The following is a 27,824-nucleotide window of genomic DNA, read 5'->3' on the forward strand; positions in this document are numbered from 1 at the left end:
AACATGGGTTGGGAGCACAAACATTTTGGGCATGGGCTATGGGGAAGAGAAGAGTAAGTAAATCAATAGACAAAATTATTGGATATTTACAACTACAAACCCTATTAAAATATCAATTTTTTTCAAGGAAATAAAGTCGAATCAAAGTCTACCAAGTGAGATTACTATGGTAAATTCACTCCAGCTTAGAATAAATGTAGAGCATCAAAGATTGCATATTCAGTGCACAAAAAGTAGTAGTAGTAGTCTCTTGGGAGCTGAGAATGATGATTGTCTTTGTGCATTATCATCTATTGATGTACCCTCATGTGGCTTTGAAGTCCAAAGACTGAGGTGCAGAGTTTGTGGCACATGGGGCATGGGACGCGAGTTGTTACGGGAGGTGCGGTTGTGGCCTGGTGTCGGCGTTCACGTGCAGCGGCAAGACGTCGATGTCGCTCATCTTCAAAGGTGGTGGCGGCATGGTAAATGTGGGTTCACCAGCTGCTTCTGACAGAGGCAGCAAGTTCTAGTTGCTTTGGTATAATGCCAGCCCACTTCAAGTTGGACTTTAGCTGATCCTTGAATCTTTTCTTTGGTCGGCCTTGTTTCCTGAGTCCATAGAATACCTGTCTTGGTATTCGCTGTGGGTCCATGCAGATGATGTGTCCAGACCATCGTAGCTGGGTTTCGAGGACCATGACTTGGATGCTGGTGGAGTTGGCTCTGTCGAGGACTTCCTGGTTGGTGATTCGGTCCTGCCATCGGATCCTCATGATTGACTGGAGGGAGTGTTGGTGGAATTGCTCCAGCTGCTTCATGTGCTTCCGGGACAGTGTCCATGTCTCCCAACCGTACAGGAGCGAGCTGAGGACCACTGCGTTGTACACTTTGAGCTTCGTCGCAGTGCTTACACCACTGTGTTGGAGGACTTTGGAGTGCAGCTGCCCGAGTGCCTGGCTGGCCTTTTGGATCCTGGCATTGATCTCGTGGTCTAGGGACCCGTCATTGGCGATGGTGCTGCCCAGGTACTTGAAAGTATTGATGTTAGAAAGCTGCGTGCCATCAATTGTAATGCATGGCTGGTTCATTGGCCTCCCTGGTGCAGGTTGGAATAGCACCTCTGTTTTGCTGAGGCTGATAGTCAGGCCAAACAGTTTTGTTGTGGTGGAGAACCTGTCCACAATGATTTGAAGGTGATTTTTTTGGTGGGCCATGAGAGCACAGTCATCTGTGAAGAGAGCTTCCAGGATGAGTCTCTCTGTTGTCTTTGTTTTTGCAGTCAGGCTGCGAAGGTCGAATAATGAGCCATCCAGACGGTATTTGATATAAACACCCAGGTCTAGTTCCATCACAGCATGTCATAATACTTGGGTGAAGGATAGGTGGAATAGCACCGGAGCAAGGACGCAGCCTTGTTTCATGCCATTGGAGATGTTGAAGCGGTCGGAAGTCTCTCCACCAGATAGGACTTCCCCTGTCATGTCGACATGAAAGAGCTGGATCAGTTTGACGAATTTTGCTGGGCAACCGAGCTTGCTGAGGATCATCCACAATGCGTCCCTGTTCACTGTGTCGAATGCCTTTGTCAGGTCTATGAAGACAATGTAGAGACTCAGGTTCTGCTCAAGGCATTTTTCCTGCATTTGCCTCACCGTGAATACCATGTCGATGGTGCTGCGATCTAGTTGGAAGCCACATTGTGATTCAGGTAGATTCTACTCTGAAACAGATGACAGGAGTCTCTTGAGTATAACACGGGCGAAGATCTTTCCAGCAATGGAGAGTAGTGATATGCCTCTGTAGTTGTCACAGGCTGCTCGTGTGCCTTTGTTCTTGTATAGGACTACGATAGAGGCATCTCTGAGTTCTGGGGGCATGTCTTCCTCTTCCCATATGCTGTTCATCACTATATGGAATGCCTGAAGTGTCTTTCCATATAAGGCCTTGTACACCTCAGTTGGGATCCCGTCTTTACAGGGTGCCTTGCCTGCACTCATTTGTTTAATGGCTTTTTGGACTTCTTCTAATGAAGGAGGGATGTCAAGTTGCTTGATGATGTGGTTTTGGGGTATCTGGTCAAGGGCCCTTTGGTCGACTGAGGAGGGTAGGTTGAAGAGCTGGCTGAAGTGTTCTTTCCACCTATTGCTGATGCCTTTTTTGTCTTTTATGAGAATGTCACTGTCAGAGGATAGCAAGGGGGTGGTGGTGGATTTTAATGGCCCATAGGCAGTCTTGAGGGCACTGAAAAATTGTTTATAGTTTTTTGTGTCAGCAAAGCTCTGTATTTTTTCTGCCTTTTTTTCCCACCATCGGTCTTGCATTTTCCTGATCTCACACTGCTCTGAGGCTTGGAGAAACTTGAATCTGTCCTTTTTAGGAGCAGAGTTTGGGTTATTTTGCCACTCCATAAAGGCTTTGTTCTTTCTGTTCAATAGGTCTTCAATAGCAGTGTTGTTCTTGTCGAACCAGTCCTGGTGCTTGCGTTGTTTGGGGCCTAGGACTACCTTTGATGTTTCCTTCACTACGTCTCTGAACTGGTTCCATTTCTCAGTTGGGCTTCCAATGAGTGGTCCCTTGGCAGACAGTTTGTTGTCCAGACAGGACTGGAATGTTTGCAGATAAAATGGATCTCTGAGACGACTCATGTTGCAAGATGCTCAAACTGTCTGGGCACATTTTGGATGGCGAGGCGCAATGCACATTTGAAGAGTCGCTCTAACCAATCAGTGGTCTATCCAGCATTCAGCTCCTCTCATGGCTCTAGTTATCTGTACATCCTGGATGTCTCGCCAGCATACAATGATGTAGTCAATGAGATGCCACTGTTTTGATCTTGGGTGCATCCACGTTGTTTTATATTTGTTCGCCATTCTGAACACAGTGTTCGTGATGGTGAGTTCGAACTCTGAGCATTTGCTGAGTAGCAGTAGGCCGTTGTTGTTCATTTTGTCCACGCCATGTTTGCCGAGCACTCCTTTCCATCTTTCATGGTACTGGCCAACGTGGGCGTTGAAGTCTCCCAGTAGTATCAGCTTGTCATTGGTGGGCACTGAGTGCAAGAAGGTGCTCAGGTCAGAGTAGAACTGTTCGATGGTCTCCTCTGTGCTGGTCAGTGTTGGGGCATATGCGCTAATGATTGTGATCAAATATAAGATATATAAAACTTCATGGTAATTGGATGACTGGGAGAAGATTGGTATAAATTGGTAGTGGGTTATAATGTATAGATCTGAGTTTGCTTTCCCTCTTCCCTGTCTGGAACAGGTTATAGGTTAGGTACCAGCCACCATGGAGAAGAATGCCTGGTAGTGGGCAGAAATTGTGCAGTTTGAGGGGGCTTGATTCATGAGAGTACACAGAGGCTACCTGCCACATTTGGTTAGTGTCCCGCACTGGGGAAGGTGTGCTCTGAGGCGTCCTTCCTCTCTTACACACAGGCAGATGGCCTACCCTTCCACGTTCTATTTTTCATCAGATCCTTGCCATTTATTTCTCCTTCATCCCATTCCCCACTGCCAAAGTCACTTCCATTGAGAATAAAAATAAAACAGTTTTAGTTCTATCATTTCTAAGCTCTAGATGGTAACAGAACTGGAGAATTAGATTGCTATAAGAACAAGGACCCTGAGGTCATGGAATCACATATGTTTTATCCCTCTGTAGAAAGTAAATTATAATTTCCTTGTTTTGGGGTACTTAGATGTCACAGTGGATAGAATGCTGGGCATGGAGCCAGGAAGACTCATCTTTCCGAGTTCAAGTCTGGCTTCAGACATATACTAGTTATGTGATCCTAGGCAAGTCATTTAACCCTATTTGCCTCAGTTTCTTCATTTATAAAAAGAATTGGAGGAGGAAATGGCAAATCATTACAATATCTTTGCCAAGAAAACCCCATATTATGTCATAAAGCATCATATACAATTGAAAAGTTCCTGAACAAAATCAGCAAGAAGAAAGTATACTATAATAAGTTTTTAAATGCTTGCTGATATAGTCTGTGTAGGAACTGTATATGAGACAAAAAATATTACACCATCACTCAGTCCCTGGGAGCACATGGCACAGAGGAATTGTCTTGGGGCTACATAAATAGGTCAACATAAATCATCTTTGTATAAAAGATGAAATGACTATTACCTATTATACTTTTCATTGCTATTTATTTTGGCAATGAAAATATAATCAAGTGAATGCAACAATAACTATTATCATTTTATTATAGTTGTAAGATTTGTATGGCATTATAAAAATATAATGCTTGATTACTTGATTAAAATTTGACTCAAGAAAATTATTCATGTAAATTGTTTTAGGAAAAATGGGACCAAGTATGACTATGTTCTTTTTTGTTAAAAAAAAAGTATCTATGAATAGTTTGGAAACTCTTTTTTTTAATGGGAAATTCCTGATTGTTCTATAAACTTATTCATTCAGATTTTCTTCTCATTATCATTTTCTTTCACGTCAGGCTCCTTTATTATATGGATAAGAATTTGAATGATTAACTCTGATGACAATATATCTAAAGACTATAGCCATGGACCTGACAATATGAAGAAAAGACTGCAAATATCTGTTCTAATTTTCCTAAAAAACTTTAAATATTCATTAGCTAGATAGTCCCCCAAATCTTTCCCAGCTCTGGCACTCCATGTTCCAAATTAGTTCATTTGTATCCTCAGTAACAACAATTAGAACCTTATCTAAAGGAGTCTAAAATTGAAGATACTAAATGGACAAAATTCTTTGCCTGAAAATGGCTGTCTAATTATAATTTTGTTATTGTTGGATAACTAGATGTCACAGTGTATAGAGTGCCAGATCTGGAATTAGGAATAGTTATCTTTCAAAGTTCAAATCTGTTTTCAGACACTTATTAGCTATGTGATACAGGATGAGTCACTTAACCCTTCATTCAAAGAACTGTAAGACCCTTTACTCATGAAAATGCAAGAACTATCCCTCAAGAGCATCATCTGTACCTGAAGTGCATGCCCTTCCTACTCTCACATACTACTCTTTTTTGATACTCCATTTGCTCACTAAATTTGTTTCTTCTAAACACAGAAGTATCTACCTTTTCTCACAAAAGAACCAAATTGTTACCACCATCATTGCCACCATTTAAAGGCCCAACTTTGTTTGGAAATCTGGCAGTTTTATCTATCAAGTTTTCAGATAGCTGCCAAAAGACTTTCCCATTGGAACTCTGAATACATTTTCACACACACGCACACACACACACACACACACAGCATTGGAGTAACATTTAAAAGTGCCATTTCTATAACTAGCTAATGGGTTGAAGTGATTTTTCTGGCTTGCCTAAGAAACTAACCACCAATTTAAATATTGTTTCCATGGTAAAATGTGTTCATTGGTCCAAACAACCAATTTAAAAACAAATTTGCAGTCTACAACTCAGTTGTTTATTGGGAACTCCAAGCATATTTATTGTTTGAAGTGATAGCCCAGAAGACTAAATGGTGAATAACTACAGCATTCATTAAGATAACAGTTTATTAATGTGACATTGATATCTAACACATTAGCTGTTCAGTGCTTTCTGCTATATGTTAGTGGTTTTATATAGGATATAATTACTACCTCCCTTGCATACCAGAAGCTCCTAGTCCAACTTCTCTTATATTGGTGTCCTTCAGTTCCGGTTCTCAAAGAATTTATCACTTCACCATCCATGCCTGTTTCGTTTCCTTTCATAGCTCTTAGCAAACATTGTCATCAAAAACATTACAAACTTGCTTTTTGAAAAATCCTCTATACTCATGAGATAAAAGGTGAGAAAACTGTTGAGTTAAAACTAGTGTCCACTGTCATAATATACCCTTAAAATAAAAAAATAAGATTTAAAAAAATTACATTAATATTCAAACAATTGAACTTAAAATAAGGCTTATTGTTCGTTAGAAGGCATGTGGTACTAACAATAATCCTTAAGGGGAACACTCAGTCCACCCATTTGGAAGCTATTTACTGATTGTAGATAGAACCAGGGATGGCTTCATTCTCTCTCTTCTTGGTGAGGGCTTATTACAAATTGGCCCATTATCCTACCTTTGTGAATTTTTCCAGCATGCCTAAGAAAAGGAGTCCTAGTCTCAGCAAATAAACACAAATATATAATCTAACCTTCTTGAAGATGATATAATGGATAGGTATGAGGCTTTGGAGAATTCTTCTAGGTATTGGCAGATTTTATGATTATGGGACATTTTTTCTTCCTAACTTCCTAATCATCTTTCCCTTCTCCTGACTTTGTATCAAATTCACAATGTATCAAAGATTAGTTTTTTTGGAAGATCTTTTCAAATTCTTCTTAATATTGTTTTTTCCTTCTTTCATGTTTTACAGCAGATGTCACCGAAGTTACAATTAACTCTAGAGTGGCCTACCTAAATTTACTGTTATTAGTGTAAGATGACTAAATATTCAATGAAAGTAAAGGCTTTTTTTGGTCATATTTGGGAATATGTTAAAACTGGTTTTATCATTGTTTTTAGGTAATTTTATAAAGAGAACCTGTGAACTGTCTTCTCATTTAGTTTCATACTCAGAAAGGTCCTGCTTTGCAACTGAATGACTAATGTTTAAAACTGGATTCTGAAACTTACTTGCTGTGTGATCATGTTTATTCTGGAGTCTTAATTTTTTTCCAGTAAGTTAAATGAGTATAATAATTCTTGAACTAAGTAATTCATAGAATTATTGCAAGAAATATGCTTTCTAAATATTTCTAAATAAATATATAAATTGTTATTGTTGTTAGGATAGGATATATTATATATACATGTATATAATATATCCATATATAATATATCCTATATAATAGGATAAATTATATACTGGACATATATATGTAAATGTATCTAATTAATTCCTAGGATAAATATATACATATATTTACTTTGTAAATAATATATGTGTGTTTATACATTATACCCATGTATATACAAACATATACTTGTATGTATATATGGATACATGTATGTGTTATATCCATGTACATATATATTTGATTAGGGAAAAACATGAAATCAATGGTAGACAGGCTTATGGCAACAGTGCATTTTAGTAGTATACTGTGAAAGCAAATATAACAAGCTATATGAATCTAAACAAAAACATATCCACAGATCTAGATATATATATATTTCAGATTTTATAAAGTATATATAGTTTTATTATAATTAAATATAAATACATATACAATCTTATTTAAATATTTAATTATTAATAAATAATAATTTATTATTTTCTACAATTCTCAAAATAAATAGTAACTGGTACTATTGAATTAATTGATATTTGAATGTATATGTTCATATATGCATATGCATATAATAAATGTGATAGATAGATAGATAGATAGATAGATAGATAGATAGATAGATAGATAGACAGATGAATGGGTAGATGGAGAGAATATAAGACCTGGAATCTAAAATAATTTGGTGCAACTCATTCCTCAGACAGTAGTTGTGTAACACAGGGCAAGTCATTTAACTTATCTGTGTTTCAATTTCCTGATCTGAAAAATGAGAATAATAGTACTTCCCTCAAAGGAAGTTATTAGAATCAAATAAAATAACAAGTATAAAGTACTTTGCAAAGCTTAAAGTGTTATACAAATATTAGCTATTACTATTGTTGTTATTTACAAATTATGAAGAGTTGAGATATCTTGAAGAGAAAGATGTTCATTTCTATGTGGTTTTGGTAATTGGTTATATGTCTTTGAATTCACAGTGAGAAGGCATCATAAGGCATGGCAGCCACATAGATTAAGTATATTTACAGATGGTGCTATGGAGACAGTTTGCTCTCTCACCCTTCTCTAAAGGCATACAAACTTTTGCCTTTACACAATAGCATGGCAGAAATGCTTGTTGGAAAATACTTCATATTCTCTTTCACTATCCATAATCCTTACTAACAAAATGAAAACCCAAAGTGTTATCTAAAATTTCCTTCTTACATTCTATGAAAAATGAAGCTAAAGTCCCAATGACAATGAGAAATTATTCTAGACAGACTATATTTTCATACTTCTTGTTATTGCCTTATAAGGGCCAAATCATTCAATTACATCTGCTTGTTGTTTGGCAAATAGCAATTTTCTTATAGTCTTACATATGATGGAACAGTGGAAGAAGAAGCACTGAGTTTGAAGTCAAAGTCTGAGTTTGAATTCGTTTTGTCATTTCCTAACTGTTGTCTTGGGCAATCCAATTAATTTCAGGAGATTCCTCCAATGGTATTTTGATTTTGGAATTACTTTTTCTTCCTGGTCCCTCAAACAGCCTTTCATTTAAGGTATAAAGAATATTTTTTCCAATTATTCCATTTGAATTATGCACTGATATGACATATTACTGAATTTGTTGTTTACATCAACATCTCTGGATATCTCTGGATAAATGTTATTAATCTGGGATTAGTCCTTTTTGTAGCTATAAAATAGCAGCTGTGGAACTTAGTAATGGACATTATTTATATTCCATGTTTTTATTTCCTGGTAATGATTTAATGACTGCAATAAAACAGGTCTCTAAATGATCACATTGGTTTCTCTGTAATGACTATATATATCTTGGCTTAAGCTATGCGTGTTTCTCAGCTCACTTTTCAAAGAATGAATTTGTTAGTTCTGAGTTCACCAATAAGTGAAGAAATATTTGTGGCAGAAGGAGGTTATGACTATATGCTAATAATTCCCTATTATGACTAATTCCACCTTTCTCCATAGAGTTACTTCAGTGGCTATGTTATTCCTTCTTCAACCTTTACACCTTGAGAACATTCTCTGTTTAACCTGGGACTTTATAAATGGATATAGAACTCTAGTAGCAAACCTATGGCACATGTCACAGAAGGGGCACTCCGAACCCTCTCTGTGAGCATGAGCACCATCACTCCAGCACAGAGTTCATCAGAATTTATTACTAGAAAGTCAAAGGGAGGAAAGTCTGGGCTCCTCCCCTCATTTTCTCCACCCACACCAGAGGAAATTTCTCATATCAGCTGCCCCTCTAAAAAGTTCCCTATCCAAGGGACATGAATATGCAGTTTTCAGATAAAGAAATCAAAACTATCAATAAGCACATTAAAAAGTGTTCCAAATCTTTCATAATTAGAGAAATGCAAATCAAAACAACTCTGAGGTACCACCTCACACCTAGCAAATTGGCCAATATGACAGCAAGGGAAAGTAATAAATGTTGGAGAGAATGTGGCAAAATTAGGAAGCTAATGCATTGCTGGTGGAGTTGTGAATTGATACAACCATTCTGGATGGCAATTTGGAACTATGCCCAAAGGGCTTTGACCCAACCTTTAACCCAACCATACCACTACTGCGTTTGTGCCCAAAAGAGATAATACAAAATATTTGTACAAAAATATTTATAGCTGCACTTTTTGTGGTGGCGAAAATTGGATAATCAGAGGATTGGGGAATGACTGAACAAATTGTGGTATCTGCTGGTGATGGAATACTATTGTGCTAAAAGGAATAATGACCTGGAAGAATTCCATTTGACCTCCAGGAACTGATGTAGAAGGAATTGAGCAGAACCAGGAGAAAGATACAGAGACACTGTGACACAATTGAACATAATGACCTTCTTTACTAGCAACAATGGAATGATCCAGGACAATCCTGAGATACTTATGAGAAAGAACACTATCCACAACCAGAGAAAGAACTATGGGAGTAAAAACACAGAAGAAAAACATCCCCTCCATCACATAGTTTGATGGGGATATGATCAGGGATGTAGACTCTAAATCATCACTCTACTGCAAATATTAATAATATGGAAATGGATCTTGATCAATGATACACGTAAAATACAATGGAATTATTTGTTTGCTATGGGAGGGGAGAAGAAGGAGGGGAAGGAAAGAATATGAATCATATAGCTATGGGAAAATATTCTAAATTAAATAAATAAATTTAAAAAATAAATAAAATGAAAGGTTTGCCATCAATGGTATCAGATGAGAAATCCAATTAAATGAAGGTAGTGTGGTGAATTTCTACTGATATAAAGGTATTCCCAACCATGATTACATTCCTAAAATAAATTATTTGGGGGCAGTTTCTCCCCTAATATATTCCAAATATTGCTTTTTCCCCAAATGTTTTCCAAATTTGGAAAACTTATTTAAGGTAACTTTCGTCAAGAAATCATAGGGTTTCTCAAAACCAGATAGTCAATGAATAGGAGAATTTTCACTGTGGTATACAAAAAGTAGATTTCCTAAAATATAAAGTGATTCACTTGTCTAAACTGAAAGGATGACTAATCCAAATATTTTATGTGAAAGCATGGTCTCCATAGACTGGGAGTTATATTGCCAAATGACTAGGAATTCCAGTTATATATCAAAAAATTGTCCTTGTCTTTTTCATTTGGCAAATGTATATTTATAATGTGAATGTGTTCCTATTTAAGAATCACACACATATATATGGAGAGAGAGGGAAAACAATGATCAGTCAACAGATATTTTGGTTCAGACCTGTGATTTCATCAATGATGAGAACTTCTGGGTGGGAATTTACCAGTGTAAGTTAAAATCTCTTCTAGAAACTACAGTCATAGTTGCCTAGAGCCAGAAAAAAAATTAAATAACTTGCCTTAGGTCACATAGTTTATGGTAAACTTAGAACTTGAACAATGTCTTCCTAGTTTCAGTCTTTTTATACCATTTTGTATCTTACATATGAATATGGTTACATATTACATATATATATATATATACATATATATATATATGCACATGCCCTGATTAGATAGATGATATATAAATGAAAAATGATAGATGGATAGACAGATAATTTATTATAAATCCCAAAAGGGCTAAGAAAATGGGATTATATATAATATTTACTTTTTTGCATATTATTTAATTTTATTTTTCTAATCATGCAAAACACACTTCCATATTTGTTACTGTTTTAAATGCACACTCATAAAAAAAACAAAACCCTCAAATGAATAAGCATCCATCCAACTGAATAGCATTCCCCAGCATGATCTTTAGGATTGTCCCATATCATTGCATTGCTGAGAATAACCAAATTTTCACAGCTTATCATTGCACAATATTGTTGTTGCTATGTACAATGTTCTCCTACTTCTGCTTATTTTGTTATGCATCAGTTTGTTATGCATATCTTTACAGCTTTTCCTGAAATCACCTTGCTTATCATTCTTATAGCTCAATAATATTCCATCACCAATATGTACCACAATTTTTCAGTCATTCCCCAATGATAAACATTCCCTCAATTTCCAATTCTTTGCCACCACAGAAAGTGCTACTATTAATATTTTTGTACAAGTACATACATTCCCTTTTAAAAATTATCTCTTTGGGATAGAGACTCACTAGTGGTCTTACAGGATCAAGGGTATGCACAGTTTTATAGTCCTTTAGGCATAGTTCCAAATTGCCCTCCAGAGTGTTTGGATCAATTCATGCATTACCATCCCAAATTTGCCACATCCCCTGCAGCATTTATCATTTTCCTTTACTGTCATATTGGAGATGATCCATGAACTCCAATTTCAATTTTATTTTCTTGTTCAAGGATAGCCTTCCCCAACAATTTTTTCTATTATAATTTACAAGGTTTTTTCCTGGCTTTTAGGTTGGCCAAAATTCTCATATCTAGGCTAGTTGCTTTTTCAATAAGATATTTCATGTTTTCTTCTGTTTTTTTTCTTTCTTTGATTCTGCCTTATTGTTTCTTAATTTCTCATGAAATCATTCACCTGTTGTTACTCAGTTCCAATTTTTAAGGCCTAACTATCCCATCAGCTTTTAGTTCTTTTTCATTTCTTGTTGCATTGCCCTAACCTCTCTTCCCCACTCTTCCTGCCAATTGATTTTTGAAGACTTTTTTGAGCTCTTTCAGAATCTGTGTCCAATCCATACCCTTCTTTTGGACTCTGAGTACACCCTCTCTGCTCCCACTATCTTCCTCTGTATCTGTACCCTTCTCCCTGTTTCCATAAAATCTCTTTAGAGTGTTTAGGTGGGTTTTGTTGTTGTTGTTGTTTGTTGTTTGCTCATCTTTCTTACCTAATTATAGGTAGGCTCTGTTTTCTGGGAGATAGAGGCACCCTCTAAAATTTCAGTTCTTCCTTGCTACTCTTTATTTTCTGGGTTTTTACCAGTTTCAGTTCTCGGAAGATGATGCTATGGCCTGAGGACTGAGAGCTCTAAAAGCCCCCTCCCCCTGATGTTTCAATTAACTCAGGAGATCCAGACAGCCCAAAGACTTGCCTTAGGCTTGATTGTAATTTTGGTCTTACTTTGATCTTGATCAGGTCAGGAATTACTTAAACTGTAGCCTCAGGCTTAGGTGTAAATTTTTGTTCCTACTGTGTTTTTGTTCTATTCAGGCACATCCCGGATTGCCCTGTCTGGAACTCTGCCCTGAGATTTAGGCAAAAAGATCCAGGCTTGCCCTTAGTCCTATCAGCCACCTCAAAATGTGAACTATGTCCTCTTCCCAAGCTCAGACTGGGACCCCTGTTTTAGCTCTGAGCCCAACACAGATCAGCCCACTTCAGCCCAGACTGTCCTGGGATGGGACTCTGAACTTCTGCTCAGGTTAGAAATTTCAAGGGGTGTGGGTTGGCTTGAACCACTATTTTCCCAGGCAGGGTCTCAATATCTGACTGTTGACTTGGGCTTAGGTTCTGAATCAGGGATAGCAGATGTGGGGTGAAGCTGTGTAGCTTGCTCTTCACTCCTTGCTATAATATTGCCAACTATACTCTCCTCTCACCCCAGTGCCCTGGATGATCTTTGCCTACCTTTTGGATTTTTCTTTTCTTGAAAGTTGTTTCATTCCATCTCCTTGTTGGTTCTTTCATTTCTGTATTTGTTTTGTGGCAATATTTTAATATTGGTTGGAGAGGATTCTCATGGTGGCTAGGTGCTTCTCTACACTACTCAGCCATTTTAGCTCCACCCCCAGAAGTGTGACTCAATATTTCTTTCAAAGGAATAGGGCACTCACAAATTCTCTTCCTCCTTTGGCATGAAAAAACAACCTTTTTGGAGAGGTTCAGCCTCCAGTGAATAGATGAAGAACAAAGCAGGGAGTGAGTCTAGGGAAGTATGAAGAAAGGAAGAAAAATAAAGGAGATACAATTTTCCAACCCTACATTATGGCATTATTGGAGCACTAATTACCCACCTTTGGCACATGCTGACATTTTCATTCATGCTGAGATTTTCATTCAATATAAGAAAATCAGCCTCACTCTGAGAAAATACCCTATAATTCTCTCCATGTTATTTTAGTGGAAATTTGCCATAGTTATATAAGGACATATATTCAATTAATAAAAAGATATATAATAATCATTCTTCTCTTCCAGATATAAGGTATTATTGTACACGTCATTTTTACATGTTACAACATGGTCCTTGTTGACTAGATAAAAGATGAAAAGTAAAAAAAACAAAAACAAAAAACAATACCAAGGACCTTAGAAATCATCAAACTTAACACTTGTTTTTTTTTTTTCCACAGAGAAATTTATTGACCATGTCATCAAGTTAGAAGCCTTCTGACTATATGAAATATAGAGAGGAAAGAGTCCTCTACATTGATGCAACCCCATACTTGGATCAACCCTAAACAGTATCTATCTAAAATGACCTTGTACATTTACTCCTCTCCAGATTTTGTCTGAGTCTTCTGAAAGTCTGGGAAGGTTTTTGTTAATTTCTCCAAGCAGGGAGAGAATATCTTTAATATACTTATATTCTATTTTTTCTTCCATTCTAATTGCTTCTAGGAAGGTCTTTTTCTGTGTCTGTAGGGCAATTTGTTTAAGATCTCTTTTCTTATTACGCTCAGATACATATAATGAGTTTTGTTCTCTAATTCTTGTCTCATTTTTCACAGAGGACTCTGAGTCTTGAGGATTGAGTTTGTTCACCGATAGAATAGGCACAAGGACGTTTGACTTCTCTGACACAGGACTCTCTGCATCTGATTCATACTTCATCTTTTTAGATTTACACTTTTTTGTGGACTTAGACATTACAGTTATCTCAATGGCAGAAGAAGATCGAGGGGGATCCAATTCTTTCTCTGTTTTTTCCAGACATTCTTTTGGGGCCTTGGTTTCTTGTTGGTTCTGGGAAGTAGCATTTTCTTTGACCAGACGACATTTAATCCACTTCTTATACCATTTGTTTTCTCTTACAGGAACCGAATTTGTCTCATTCAATAGTTTGATTTCATCATCTAACTTTATCTGCTTGTCACTTACAATATTATTTTCAAAGGAATAGGGAGAGATCTTCCATTGTCCAGAAAAACCAAACAAGCCAAATGGTTTTTCCTCCGTTTGATTAGAGTTTTCCTCTTCTTCCCCCATGTTTATGGAGGAATCAGAGATCTCATTGTACTCGGAAAGAATCAGATCCCAAGTCTTATCTAACTCCATTAGTTTATCTTTTGTGATACCAGTGTCACTAGTGCTCAGAGTCATTTTTTTCCAGCGTTCGTATGACTCTATAATCGATAACATAAACCAAGGCTCAGAGTGGTCTCTGCCTTGGTTGCCCTGGCCCAGATTTCTTCTGACCCCAGATCCCGCCACATGGTTCCTTAACTGCCAGTGGGCTCGCGGAGCAACAGGTGCTGGGACAGAACTCAGAATTCCTGGATAGCAGCGCTAAGTAGCTTTTTAAATGCAAACCTGAATGCTGCCTCCAGAGACTGCCTCCGGTAAGGCAAGCAGTCGACTTGGAGGGGGCTCTACAGAAAGAGAAACTGAAACTGACTCAAAGTTGGATCCACAAGAACGTTCAGTACAAATTGAAATTCATTTTCACTCTGTCCAAATCCAGTCTTCCTTCTACCCAGTCATGCTCCTCCCTTTGCCTACTCCCCACCCCCAAAGGAGAAAGTAAGAACCAGAGAGTTTTTCAAAGGTGAAAAACAATTTCAAGTGTCAAAGAAATGTCTGATGGATGGTGCTAGATGACGATACTAGGTAAAACGGAGCAAATAAAAAAATCACCATTGATTTCTCTCATTTTTTTTTATTCACCTAGTCCACATTTCTGTCTACACTATTCATTTCTTCCAGCAGCAAAGCCTTATTGTTTTGGTTGTGCATTTTGAGTAGGAAAAAAATCATTTCCCTCAACCCCAGGCCCCACAACAAAACAAAACAAAAAGCACTACCATCAACCACCACCACAACAGCAACAACAAAAACCTCACATTTAAAAGGAAATATACAACATGTGATTTGCCCAACTTCCAATGAATAAGAATATTAATTTATATTAAGGAAAAAAACGATAAACATTTCTAATCTCTTTATCTCTCTGACTCTAACCAGGTCTCCTTCACTGTCTCCACTCCTAACCCTGGGCTTCCACAAGTTTTAGCTCATATGATAATCTTTGTAATCTTTTTCTAAAAGATCATAAATATTCCCTTGATTTTCAAATATGAACTCTAAATACATAAATCTTAATTCTTGAGTCTTAGCCTCTCTCCTGAGCTCCTATCTACTTAATTATCTTGAAATATACCCCCTTGTTGAGCAGCATATTTTTGCAATCAAAGGCTTATTAATTTAGGTTCACCGTCATTTTATTCGAGATACATTGATTTTATTTATTAAAAAAACTTTTAATTTCACATAATTAAAATGATCCATTTTATCTTCTTGTGATCATCTCTATTCCTTGTTTAATCAAATACTTTCTAAAACTATGATTACTAAACATAATTGATTTCAATCTCTTCTATTTTTTTATGTTACCGTTAATAGTAAAGTTATTAGTCAGTGTAAGTTGATGATAACCTATTTTTTTACATTTAGGTTTCACAGTGGACAGAATTCAAGACTTAGAGTAATGAAGAACTGAGTTTAAATCCATTTTAGTCATGACTGTGTAGCACTGAATTCATAAAAAGAATCTGATGGGTATTTAACAGTTTTCAAGGATAATTTATGTATCATTAATTGCTCTTTAAATATTTGATAGAATTCTTTAATAAAATTTTCTACATCTTTTTCTTTGATCTTTCCTTTATTGTTAGTTCAAATATACTTTTTGAGTATGACTTGCTTAAAGCTTCTTTATCTTCATTTCCTTTAACTTCTCAGTCTTCTTATAATACAATTTTGTATAATAAATTCTGGCCTTTCTTTATTTTAATATTAATTTTTCTTTTGGAAATATAATTTTTCTCTCTTATCTTGAAGAAAGTTAAACACAATGATTTCATTAGTCTTTTCTTTTCTTTTTCCCTTTTTTTTATTTAGAGTATTTTTCCATGGTTTCATGATACATGTTTTCCCCTCTCCCCTGCTCTTTGAAGCTTACAAGCAGCTCCACTGGGTTAAACATGTAAAATTGTTCAAAACGTATTCCATGTTATTTATATTTTCAGTAGAGTGACATTTTCCTTCTCTATCCCCTTTCACTCTGTTCTTCCTCACCAGTATTTTCCTTTTTTTTTTCACTCCCACAAGGTCCCCCTGCCTTTAGTTGCCCTCCCCCCAATTCCCTTGTCTTGTTCCCCTTCTACTTCTCTGTAGGATGATAGAATTCTATACCCCACTGAGTACACTCATTTTTCCATCTCTGAGCCAGTTACAATGAGAGTAAAGTTTAAACATTATCTGTCACTACTCTTATCCTTCCCTTTCAGTACTGATTTTTCATGCCTCTTTATGTTATATAATTTTCCCCATTCTTTCTTTCCCTTCCCTTTTCTCTCAGTGAAACCCTCTCTTTCAGCCCTTGATTAATTTTTCACATGTAAATCATAAGCATATGTATTATATCATACATATACATACATACATAATCTTTCAATTGTGACTCAAAGCAGAGATCAAGTTGAAGTAATGACATTGTGAGTGACAAAGACTAAACATAAATGATAATCTAATTAAACAACTTCAGTTTTTTAATTATTCTATGCCTCTGTATAACTGTATATTCTCTGCATTTGATTCTATTAGATAATCAACATCTTAGTGATAAATTATAAGAAATATTATCAATTATTAGCTGATAATTACATATCAGAATCAGTAATTAATAATTATATTGTGAGTAAAATAACAAAGTGGCAAGATATTCTTGCCAAGGGTAGTTGTGCTCATGTCTCCAGTGTCCTAGAATATGTATTATGATTTCTCAGTTGGCTTTGAAACTACAAGAGTGACCTTGAATTTTAACATATATGCAATGGATGATTACCTCCTAGAATAGAGACAAGAAAAAGACCTGACCTTCTTGAAGAAGACCTTCTAAAATATGAAATTTCTCATTTTCCTTTCTGAGAAGAAAGACCATTCCTCTTTTAAGGGTAGGTGGATCTCTGTAATCTGACTGTTTATATACTGATTGATCAATAATCCAGTCTTTGCTTTGGCCAAACTCAGATGGGCCTGCATGCTGACATTTTGTAATTTACAACTTTTTAAAAAAAAAAGTCAGTTTAGCTCAGATAATTTCTTCTAAGTATTTATTGTTTGTTTCTTTGTTTTTACAATGATAAAGAGAAGTAAAAAAGCATTACTATAAGGGAAGGATGAGAAAATGAGTGACAGAGACATTGAATTATGAAATGTCAACTACACTGTAGGAGAGAATGGGATTAGATGTGAATTAGATAATACCTTGAGAGAATTGCAGGGCCAGAGAAGGCTGACCTTAGGAAAGATATACTTGTAATACAATTAATTTGGGGGAAAGAAATCAAAGGGGGACAGGAGGGAAATCAGGATTTTTATAGTCTATACTATGTTTTTAATATAAATATGATCATTTTTTATCCTCACATAGGCACTAATAAGTAGCCCTGTTTTACAACTGAGGAAATGGAAGTAAACAGAGGTTTAAATGACTTACTTAGGATCCATAACTAGTAAATTTTTGAGGCTAGATTTGAATTTAGACATTTTTAACTCTAGCCCCAGCACTTTATCCATTGTACCACGGTTAGAGCAGGAAGTTTGATAGAATGATGGTACTAGATATCCTGGTAACCAAAATATAGATAACCTATAAAGAAAGGGGGGTATAGAATGCAATAATAAATTTTGCCACTGCATAATTTTTCATACATATGTAGAATCAGGATGTCTAGGAAGAATATAAATGTTTAGGTCATTTATTTTTCAGTTGTGTCTGATTCTTGGTGACACCGTATGGGGTTTTCTTGGCAAAAATAATACAGTGGTTTGCCATTTCCCTTTCTAGCTCTTTTGACAGAGGAAGAAACTGAGGCAAAGAAAGTTAAGTGACATGCCCAGGGTCACATAGCAATTAAGTGTCTAATTTGAAAACCATATTTGAATTTTAGAAGGGGAATCTTCCAGACTATACCACCCAGCTGCCCACAAAGAAAATACAATGTCCTTAAATCTATATTTGATGTCATGAGAAAACTTCATTAGTAACAGATAGCAAATGGTTCCTTCTTCTTCTTTCTCAAGAGGCACATTCTATTCAAAGTTAAAATAAGTCTTTAGAACATTTCATTTTTGCCCCTCCCAGAAGTTTCATAAAAGCACTTTGCCTTAGACAATCACTTGATAAATGTAATAACAGAAAACTTAAATAAGGACTTCACTAATGAGTTTAAATAGCTATCACATTAATTAGAATTTATTATATTAATATGCTATCAGTAAACTACAGAACAAATTAAAGCTTCACTTGTGTGTATGGCTGTATAAAGAGTGTATAAATGTGATTTATTAACTTTTCTTGGTATGTACAGAAGTTATCCGTGAAAGATGCCTTTAACCTTATTGCCAGTTTCCATGAAAAAAGGTGAAGAGCATGGATTGGTCCACACAAGTAAGGACAAAGATTGTCCTTAATACAATTTCCCCCTAATTTCTCCACTCCAAAATCTTAAGAATAACATAGCACAGCAAATTACAAGAAACAGACTCCCATGCCCAACACAATCATTTGGAAATGGCCCAAAATATCACCTGATGATAGCTCCTTCTACAGATATCTATCACATTATATTATTAGATGTACTAAAAATTGTGATTTTGACAGCCTAATCTCAGTTGCTATCAGTCTTTTTATTTTTTTCTGAATCACATTAGAATGCTTCCCCAATAGTTTTACTTCTTTCATCAAACCACTTACATACTTTTCTCTACCCACCCTCTCAGCAAAGATTTTGCCTCCTATTTTATTTGAGGAACATTAAGAACGACTGTTATATTTGCACTAAGTATTTTGTTGTTAATTACCTTATTTGAGCCTCACAAAAACTATGTAAAATATGTGCTATGAGTATAATTATCTCTATTTAACATGTGAGGAAATTGAGGCAGACAGTTTAGTAATTTTTCAGATGTCAGAGATAGGTTTTGAATCTTTCTGATTTCAAGTCTATCATCCTAGCTATTATACCATACTTACTCATGATGAAAATACAAAAAAAAAAAAAATAAAAGGGAAAATTGAGGTCATCAGTCCTGAGCTCCTTCATTTTTCTTATTCTACATTTCAACTTCTTTTATATTATCAGACATTCTTATAAAGAAGTGGAATTGCTTGGCAGTTCTGAGAGGGAGAGGGAAGAAGGGAGGAAACATGAATAATGTAACCATGGAAAAATACTTAAAATAAATAATAATTAAAAATTAAAAAAAATTCATACATTGTCATTTGCTCCAATATCTAATGAAGAGATTCCTAATTGCCATACCATCCTTCTATTTATGACTTCATTCATAACCCCTTAGACATTATGAAGATTTGCCCCTTCAACCATTCTCTTTCACCATCTCATTTAATTTCTCACTTCCCACTCTATCCTACCCTACAAACAAGCCCAGATTATCTCTATTCAATAAAAACAAACAAAAAAGAACTTTTACCTTATTCCAGTGTCCCTTTAAGCTCTCATCCTACAGTTCTTCTGCCTTTCATAGACAAAATCTTGTGACAATAAGGTGAGTCATCTACCCTCACTGCTTACTTCTCAGCCTTTGATAATGTGTTTTCTAATATTACATGTTTTTCTCACCCTTTTCAGAAAACTTGTCTTCCTTCAGAACTTATCTCCACTGTCATGTATTCTATAAAACTTGCTGATCCCACACACTTTGAGTGCTTTCTGCAACCCCACATTATATTTATTTATTCAATTCCATCAAACAACCATTTATGAAATAACTGTTGGAACAGCAAAGACTGATTAAGAGGCTATGCTTCAGGTGGTAGGTGATGAAAGCTTGAACTAGAGTGGTGGTTATGTGGGTGGAGAGTTCTGTTTCCCAAAATTATTAGATGTTGTCCATGTAGAAGGTATTGTCATTAAATTATTCTAAGTTCAAGTATCACACAATGCTAGTGTTTGTGTCTTCTATTAACTGTCAATTGTGGCAGGCAAATTTTTAACTCTACCCTTTATTCTTGTACTTGAGTAAATCAATGGCTGGTCACATGGAAATATTCTTATTTCCCCTGTTTCTTATATCTCATCTCTGTCTACCCAGCTCTACCCTGCCACAAGCTATATCTTCCTCTACCCGGATTCATTTTGCTATCTGGAATCTGCTCTACTGCTAGTAAATTCCTCATCATCACATATCTCTTTATCTTCTTGGACTATGAGAAATTTGGAATTCCCCAGGAACCATGGTATCTCTGGAAAACCTTTATAGTATTCTCCTCTCAGGTTTTATGATATATTGGACCAAAAGGAGAAACAGATGTATTCCTCAATTCTCATTTCCTGACTATACATTTATAAGTATCAAAAAAGGCAAAACAAACAACTTCTCTTCCTCTGAGATTCACTTAGTTATCATTAGTCCATTTCTTTATTAGAGTTATCTACCATTCTCCATGTCATTATTCTTCCTGGCTTAGGGTATTCAAACCACTTTCATCATCACTTCAACCTCTAACATCACACTGGAAACATATATAAAATCCTTATAAGTTGCCAGTCCTTTCTATTGATTGACTTCATCTCCAATAACTTTCATTTTTATTCCATATTAGCCATAATATAAATGGTCATATGCTTGATCTGACCAACGTTCATTTCTTTTTTGTTTTTAAATTTTGTTATTTATTTTCAATGTTATTTTTTCTAAGGTTAACAAATGTCCCCTAAATGATCATATATATTGCACAGCAGATTTAAAGGATTGCAAAGGAAACTAGGAATTTATATTGTATAGAGCTTTTTAAATTTTGAATTATATAATACATTATAAGGTTTACAACATTCAATATGTAACATTCAAAGCCCTGTTTGAATGATTTTGCCTTTCCTTCTTTTTCCTTCTGTTTTATTTTTCTTAGGAGCAAGGGAACCCTAACATTATGCATGACTTCATAAAATTCATAGAAGAATCTAGATTAAACAAAAACATCCCTTTGGTCATTTCTCACAACCCACTTATCTAATTCAGTTATCTAGATTTCTGAAATTCCTTTACCTGATTATGGCTTCTTATCCTTTCAACTTTCCTTATGCCTTAGACTTCCCAAATTTACTCTAGACCCTTGCTGAAAATTCTAATTCTTCTTTCTTCTGTCATTTACTAGTCTTATATCTCTCATCTATGCTCTGGTCATTATTCTTTTCTTCAATCTTAACATTATGAGTGTACCATGTAGATGTCTCATAAACATATCAATGTCATCATGTCCAAAATAAAACTCAAAATATTTTCCTAAAATCCAACTTTTATGAAAATTTACACATTTATATTGATGGTACCTCTATGCATTTTATCACATGGGTTTGCCAATATCTCATATCCAACTAGTTGTCAAGCCTTGTTGATTTCTATGCTCACCTCTTGGTGTGAATCAACTTCTGTCTGTTCACATAATTTCTGCATAAGGAGAGGCCCTTGTCACAGATTATTTCAATAGCCTCTCTGTAGTCTTTCCCCTCTACAATCCATAATCCATCCAAAGAGTAAATTAGCATTCCTATTATATATATCTACCCCAAAACTTCAAAGACTTTCCATTGCCTCTAAGATAAGCTAAAAACTTACAGCATGGCTCTAAAGTTCTTTATAATCTATTATAGTTTATTGAAACTTTTTAATGAACATCTTGCTGTTTTTAATATAATTTTTTGTGTTTGAGAATCAGAATTCTATACCCATTGATTTTTATCCTAATCACTTCCTCCTCTAGTTTTTAATATTTAATACTCCCACCTTTAATTTGAAGCATTGGTGATTTGATGTCATCTATCCCCTTCTCTGACTCCCAAGGAGCTGTATCTTATAATGAATTATTAATCAAAAATTCATCACAGGGTTCCCATTTTGCAGAATTTTGAATTAAGTTTTACTAACTATTTAAGGAGCTATGAGTTATCCTCTCATTCCTGAACAGAGTTCTATCTATGATTCAATTCTGTCAGTATATTGAACTATAGTTATATGATTTTAAGCACAGAAATAGATAGTGTGAACAAAGTAAACAAAAGCAAAAAAAGAAAACAGGACTAACATTAAGAGGACATACTGGAACAAGCACAAACATTTTATCCCTTTAGCAAAACAAATTCAATTAATGCAGCAGAGGTTTAAATGTCATTAGAAATAAATCTTTCCTGACAGATTAAACATTGGCAGCAAGGTAGAAGGGGATTTATCACTTCAAGGAGGAAATATTAGTGGAAAAAATACTTAAAAGAAGTATATGACTATAACAGACAGATGCTCAACCTTTTCTTGAAAAATGATTTTTATTGCTGTGTGCAGGTATTTTTAAAGAATATTATGTGAACAACACTGCCTACATATGAAAACATATTGAAAAACACTCAAAATGAGATTACATGCATAACAAAACCTATGAAAAAAAAAACAATTAAAATATAAAGAACTCCAGGGATAGACAATTTGGTGAAGGGAGAATTAGAATATTTGCGTCACTTATCCAACAGACCACAACAATTTAGAAAAGAAACTATACTGAATTCTGATCAGGAAAAACAAGGTGAAAAAAAGTCAATAAAACATTTTTTCTTTCCCAGAGCAGCATAAGAAGATAACCAGAGAGGTCTGCATACACTGGGGCACATACTGGTCAGGACTGCAATGCAGCAAAAATAGTCATGGGCAAAGAATCATTCAATTCTTCTAGTTGTTTAGAAAGGGAACATGGATGTAAAAGCCTCCCTTTCCCCCTACTTGCTTTCAGGTAAGTATAAAGTATCACTGGAAATAGTGATATCAAAGTCAAAAGTTTAGGGGATTTAGGTTACTTTTATGAATAAATAAGAGTCTTCATGATTTAAAACTCTGATCCCAAAAGAGTTTTGTTGCCTGGATTGAATATCTGAATTACTAAACCTCCTTGTTTCAACTGCCTCCTTCATTGTATAAAGATAAACCACCAAAATATTGAAATATGAAACATAATATCTTCTCCTTGGAAAAAGGCTTGAATTTTAGCAAAAAGAATCACATTCAGAGTATGTTATTTGACTTTCCCAGACACAATTGGAGAAATTTTAGAACACAGGCCTTTTGGGAACTTTCTCTTGACTTCAATTTTTTTTCTCTTTGTCTGAGAAGGGGAGCACAAGTTCTATTTGTTGTTTCATTTGAAGGGTGGATGGTTAGTCTGCTCTCCCTGTTTTGGCTCATTTCTATTTTTTAATGTAATTTTTATTTTTTTTAGAATATAAGCTTTTTCTGTTTTAAATTATTTTTATTTTTAAATATTTTTTCAAATTTACATGATTCATTTTCTTTCCTTAACTTCTTCCCTTCTTCCCTCTCCCCTCCCAGTCAACAAGCAATTCCATTGGGTTGTACAAATGTTATCACTTGATACCTATTTCCATATTTTTCATTTTTCTTATAAAGCAATATTTTAAAGCCTAAACACCAAATCACATAACCCATATACATGTGATAAGTGATATAATGTGTTTTTCTTTTGCATTTCTACCCCCATAGCTCTCTTTCTCTCTCAATAAGTCCTTCAGGAATGTGCTAGCTTGTTGCATTTCTACTGTATCAAGGAAAGGTAGCAATCGCAAATGATTGGCAGGACTTGGAATCTCATGAGCCTCCTGGGGCAAGGTTCCAAGCAGTTGAGGAGGGGTTTTCCCAACTGCCATACTCTGGAGGAGCAGAAGGAGTAAGGCATGTAGCTGAAAAGATCCTGATCATCCATCAACAACTGGCCTTTGAGAATTTCAGCTCATGTGTGTTTCTTGTAGATAACATATGATAGATTTTTGGTTTCTAATCCACTCTATTTGGTTTTGTTTTATGGATGAGTTCATCCTATACAGACTTCAGAGTTATGATTGCCACCTCGGTATTCCCCAAAATTTTGATATTCTTTCCTAGTCCTGTCCTTTATTCTTTTGCTATTTCCTTTAAAACCAGTGTTTTGCTTTTAATCAGTCTCTCTAATTCCCATCCTTATTTTACTTCCCTTTCTTCCCCCTCCCTTTTTGTTCCCTTATTGTTTTTTTAGGGTCTATTAAATTCCCTCCCTCCTCTTTTTCCCTTCCTTATTGTACTCCTCCCACTCCCTCCTTAGTTTTTCCCTTCTCACATTCCCAGTAGGGTAAGAGAGAATTCAAAACCTCAAGTGATCTAGATGCTCTTCCCCCTCAGAATTGATTCCACTGAAAGTAAGGTTTAAGTATTACCTATTAGCACTCTCTTCTTCTCCTTCTTATAATAGTATTCTTCTCCCCTTCCCATGTGTCTCTTTGTGTGATATAGATTATCCTATTTATCTTATTCCTTTAAGTTTCTCTTGGAGCCATCTTCTATTCCCAATCCTCTTTTTTTTCTTTTTATACATATCATCTTAGACCACTTATTATTACCCCAATCTCTACCTATGAATGATTCTTCTAATTACACTAATAGTGGATATAATTTTTCAGAGTTACAAATAACATCTTTCCATGTATTTATATAAGCAATTTGATCTTATTGAAGCCCTTAAAGAAGAAAATTTAAATAAAAATGAATTTTCTTTCCCTTTCTTTGTTATTTACCTTTTCTTGTTTCTCTTGATTTTTGTGTTTGGATATCAAATTTTCCACTTAGTTCTTATCTTTTCTTTACACATACTTGGAAATCTACTATTTTATTGAATGTCCATACTTTCCCCTGGAAGTATATAGTCAGTTTTGATGGGTAGGTGATCCTTGTTTGAAGACCTAATTCTCTTGCCTTTCTGAATATCATATTCCAATCCTTGAGGTCCTTTAGTGTGGAAGCTGCCAGATCTTGTGCAATCCTGATTGGTGCTCCTTGATATTTAAATTGTCTCTTTCTAACTTCTTAGAAAATATGTTCCTTAGCTTGGAAGCTCTTGATTTTGGCAATTACATTCCTGGGCTTTGTCTTTTGAGGGTTTAAGGTAGAGGCTTTTCTATGAACTCTTTCAATGTCTATTTTGCCCTCTTGTCCAAGAATATCAGGACAGTTTTTGTGGATAATTTCTTGTAGTATGATGTCAAGATTTCTGTTTATTTCTGGGGTTTTGGGTAGACCAATGATTCTCAAATTGGCTCTTTTAGAAAGGTTTTCATGATCACTCATCTTCTCAGTGAGATATTTCATGTTTCCTTCTATTTTGTCAGTCCTTTGACTTTGTTTTTGTTTTTGTTTTTAATTCTTCCTGTATTGAGAGATCATTGGCTTCCAACTGCCCAATTCTGGTCTTTAAAGACTGGTTTTCTGCTAGAATCTTTTGGTTTTCTGATATAATCTTTTGATTTTCCTTTTTGATTTGGTCTATCCTTCTTTTCATGGCTTCCAACTGTTTAATTGTATTCTCCAATTTATTTATCATTTCCTTTGATTTCTGTGCTTCTTTGTCCAATTGGGAGTTCCTGTATTTTAGACTGGCATTTTCTTTTTGAACTATTTCCAACTTTTTTTTGCCAAAACTCCTCCATTTTTTCCTCAATCTCAGATTTAAATTCTTCAAGAGTTTGTGGTCATATTCCATTTTCTTTGGAAATATTGGATGCATTTAATTGTTTGTTCTCCTCTGCTGTTTCTTCTGCAGTCTGGATTTTTAATCCATAAAAATTATCCAGGCTCAAAACCTTCTTCTTGATCTTCTTGGTGGTTGGAAGTTGTATTTTCTGGGCATTGTTTGTCATCACTATGCTGATTTTTTCCTTCCCTTTGCAGTCAGGAGTCTGAGTGATGAGCACAGGCTCTCCGTGTATAGAGCTAAGGAGAGCAGTTTTTTCCTGAGACCACCCACTCCTGTCTCCATGGCTTCTTCTCTGCCCCTCTCTGTATTATCTCCACACCCAAGGTCCTTGCTCTTCAGCCTGCTGGGGTCCCAGGTCTAGCTGCTCTCAGGAGTAGGCCCCTGGTGGTCTTAGTTAACTGCCAAGGATCTAGAGGTACCTCTCTCTCACCCACTGATTCTGGCATGCTGACTCTTACTTTGGCTCTGTAGGTGGGGTGGGTGAGGATTGATCAGCTCCTGTTTTGGTGGGAGGAATTTCACCCCTTTATAGTGTGGAAATGCCAAAATCCCACATACCTTCAGTGCTGAGCCCTACTATAGAGTCCCTTCATTCCACAGAATTTGGTTTTTTTCTTGGACTTTTGAGGTAGTCTATATCAGTAGGTGATGAGGAGAGGAAGGATCCTGCTTTTAGACGGCAGTCATGTTAACTCAGAAGTCTCCTCTTTTAAAGAATAATTAATCCCAATACTATATAAATTATTTGATAAAGCAAAGTGGTTTTTAATGATTGCCTTAATTTCCTCTTCATTGGAGGTGAGTTCTCCCTTTTCATTTTGGATACTGTCAATTAGATTTTTTTCTTTCCTTTTTTTAATTAGACTGACTAGTACTTTGTATATTTTATTTGTTTTTCAAAGTACCAGCTTCTAGTCTTATTTATTGAATCAATAGTTCACTTCTCTTACCTCTTTCTTATTTATTTTTTGTTTGATTTATCTAGTTTAGATAGATGAAGGTTCATGTCTCCCACTAGTATAGTTGTTCTATTTCATCCTTGACCTCCACTAGTTTCTCCTTTAGAAATTTGGAATATATTCCATTTGATGCACATGTTGATTATGGATATTTACTCATTGTCTATACTGCCTTTTATCAGGATATAATTACCTTCCCTACCTCTTTTAACTAGATTTATTTTTCCTTTGGATTTGTCAGATATCATGATTGTGAGTCCTGACTTCTTTTTATTATTTGATGCCCAATAGATTTGGCTCCATCCTCTTACTTTCACCCTATGTGTATCTACCTTCCTCATGTGTGTTTCTTGCAGACAGCATATGGTAGGGTTTTGGATTCTAATCTACTCTGCTATTCCCTTGCGTTTCATGGGTGAGTTCATTCCATTCACATTCAGAGGTATGATTACTAGCTGTGTATTTCCCAGCATTTTGATTATATTCCTGATCCTGCCTTTTCTTCTTTCCTTCTACACCAATGTTTGTTTATAATCAGTTCTCCTAGTTCCCATCCTTATTTTTCTTCCGTTCCTAACAACCTTCTTATTCCCCCCCTTATTTCCCTGTAGTCTTTCTAAAATTACTATCCCACCCTCTCCATCCCTTGTACTGCTTCCCTCCCCACCAGTCTGTTTATTACCCTTCTACTCCTCTATAGGGTGCAAATCTATGTTCTGCCCCAATGGATTGGTTTGTTCTTTCCTCTTTGAGTCAATTGCAAAGCATGTAAGAGTTGAGTATTTTTTATCTCCAACCTCTTTGCCCTTCCAGTGTATTGATGTTCTCCCCCACTCCCACCAT

This window comes from Monodelphis domestica, chromosome 4 (assembly GCF_027887165.1).
Source record: "Monodelphis domestica isolate mMonDom1 chromosome 4, mMonDom1.pri, whole genome shotgun sequence".
Taxonomy (NCBI): Eukaryota; Metazoa; Chordata; class Mammalia; order Didelphimorphia; family Didelphidae; genus Monodelphis; species Monodelphis domestica.